Genomic DNA, 3079 nt, shown 5'->3' on the forward strand with positions numbered 1-3079 from the left:
TGATAAAAGAAATAAACATAGATAACAGAAGATAAATATATTTAAAATTAAAGACAAGAAAAAATATTTTAATTGACTAAAATTTGTTTGGAATGAAGAGGAAGGTGGAAATGAAAAGGAAATATAATAATTTATTAAATCATCAATAGTATGGAGTCAGTCAATACCATCTAGTGCAATGGGGGATTACCCACAAGGCTACAGATATATTTACAAATGTGAGAAATATGGTATGTGTAAAGATGTTTATTGCAGCATCATTCCTTTTTTTCTTTTTTTAAAAATTTTTATTTTTTATTAGTTGCTCAGACAATACAATGATCTTGACATATCATATATTTGATTCAAATGGGGTATGAATTCTCATTTTTCCACGTGTACAGATTGCAGGATCACATTGGTTATACAGCCACGTATATACATACAGTAATACTAGTGTCTGTTGTATTCTGCTGCCCCCAAAATTGGGAATAGTATGTGTCCATCAATTGGAACTGGTGAGCTAGATTTTAGCGCAATATTTAAGAATGAGTATGTGCCAGAATAAGGTGCAGAAGAGTGTGAATAGGGCAGGGAAACAAAACCAACATTTACACATATATTTTTGCATTTGTAAACTATTTCCTGAAGGACACAGAACTTGGTTAGTTTGATTTTCTCTCATGAAGGGAACTATGGCACTGGATGTCAGGGGTGGGAAGGAAATTTTTTTCTTTTTCATGTGGTACTGGGAATTGAACTCAAGAGTGTAGCCCATGCTAGGTAAGTCTCCACTTCTGAGCTATATCCCCAGCCCTTTTTATTTGAGACACAGTCTTGCTAAGTTGCTGAGGCTGACTTTGAATTTGTGATCTTCTGACCTCAGCCTCTCAAGGAGCTTATATAACAGGTGTGTGCTACCATACCCGGTAAAAATATTTTATTGTATGGTTTTTGGTAATTTAAAAATTTTGTACCATGGATATAAGCATTACTTTAAGTTATTTTTTTCTTTAAAAAAGGCTATTTAAGCTGTTATGTAAGGAATGATGGAAATCAGTATGGAGGAGAGACATCTGCACTCCCATATTTATTGTAACTGTACTGACAATACTAAAGATATGGAATAGACTCTAGTGTTTACCAGTGGATGAATGGAGAAAGAAAATGTGATACAGTCATAAAAAGATGAAATGACATCATTTTTAACAACATAGATAAACCTGATGGATATTATTTTAAGTGAAAGAAGCCAAATACTTATATGTAGAATCTTAAAAAGTTGGTCTTATAGAAGTTCAGAGTAGAATAGTGGTTACCAGCAGCTGGACTGGGTGGGGTGAAGTCAGGTAAGAAGTTGGTCAATAGGTACAAAATTACAGTTGAGGAGGAATAAGTTCTGGTTTTCCCTTGCACAGTAGGGTGAATGTAGTAAACAATAAAGTGTATTTGAAAATAGCTAGAAGAGAGGATTTTGAATGTTTTACCACAAAGATATGGTACATATTTGTGATAATGGATATGCTAATTACCTTGATTCGATCACTACACAGTGTAAACATGTATAGAAAAACCACGTTGTACCCCATTCATTTGAACAATTATTATCAATTTAAAACAAAATAAAAATAAATAAATGGACTATAGGAACTTATTGATCAACAATTGTACCACAAAACACAGAGGTATTATGTGACTTTTAGATTTTTGTTACAAATTTAAATAAGTTGGAGTGTGAAATTACATCGTTTTGATCTCTCTCTCTTCTTTGTTTAAATGATAATGATATTTCTAAGCAGTGGATACTAGAATAACTGTCATCTAACCACCTGTGCCAAATAGGCAATGCACAGGGATCAGTGCCAAACTGTCTCCATCTCTGTACTTTCTGCTTCTTTGGCTTCAACGTCTTTCTAGTTGCTTAGATTCAACACCTCAGAGACCTTGTATTCTCCTTTATTTGTATTCTCCTCTTACTCAACACCCTGCATTAATCCACTGACCGGTGACTTGGGCTGTCCTTCTGAAGCACTTTGTATAACTGTGTCTTTTTCTCTATTGCCATTATTATACCTATAGTTCAGATTCTTGAGTCTGGACCATATGGTTGATCTTCCTACAGATCTTCTTGACTTTAGCACTCTCTTTTTCAATTTATCTTCTTCTTCTTTTTTTGATGGTGCTAGAGATTGAACCCAGGGCTTTGTGCATGCAAGGCAAGCACTCTACCAACTGAGCTGTATCCCAGCCCTTTTCAATTTTTCTTCTGAATTACAACCAAATGTTCCTTTCTAAAATCACTGAGACCTCCTGTAAAATTTCAACAACTCTTCAGTGCAGATAGATCAAAGTCCAGGTTTCATGGTGGCATTCAGGGCCCTCCTTGATTTCTAAGTGGCCTTTGTTTCTGATTTCTTTTCTGAATGCATCTGCCACTGTAGCTATTCCTGACTAGTCATCTTTTCCAACATATGATCTGTACTTTTCCACTCCTGTATATTTTTTCACTCTCTCTGAAATAACTTTTCTCTTATTTATTGTTATTGAAGATTTACCCACCCTTAAAGAGCCCATTCATTTACCACCTACTTTAGGAAGCTTTCCTAATACACATCTTCCCCTTACTACCATGTCAGAATTTGTACCACCAGCAGAGTAGGAATATTCCGACGGATTGCTTTCTATTTTATTTAGTGGCATTCGTGTCCATGAACCTTTCCTTATCAAATTTGGCATACACATAGCACTCAGAAAAATTTTGGATCGAACTGAGGACTTTTTTTTAAAATTTATTTTTTAACCACTTTGTAGAATTTCAGTGATCTAAAATTGTATTGAAATCTGAGGTTAGAAAACAGAGGGATTAATTGAAAACATCTAAACAATAATGAACTGAGAGACCCTTGAGGCTTATACTTCTAAATGGTATTTTTCACCTTGAATTTCCCCCTCCCCAGTTTTCGCATCATATTTATTTTGCAATTTGTTACAGTTGGTGTCAATTTTAAAGTGAAACATTGTCCCTGATTTTCCAAAAGGACTAGATTATAAATGCAAGAAAATTTGTTAACATGAGACGTTAATACAAATTTTGGAATTT

Source organism: Marmota flaviventris, chromosome 8, assembly GCF_047511675.1.
Source record: "Marmota flaviventris isolate mMarFla1 chromosome 8, mMarFla1.hap1, whole genome shotgun sequence".
Classification (NCBI taxonomy): domain Eukaryota; kingdom Metazoa; phylum Chordata; class Mammalia; order Rodentia; family Sciuridae; genus Marmota; species Marmota flaviventris.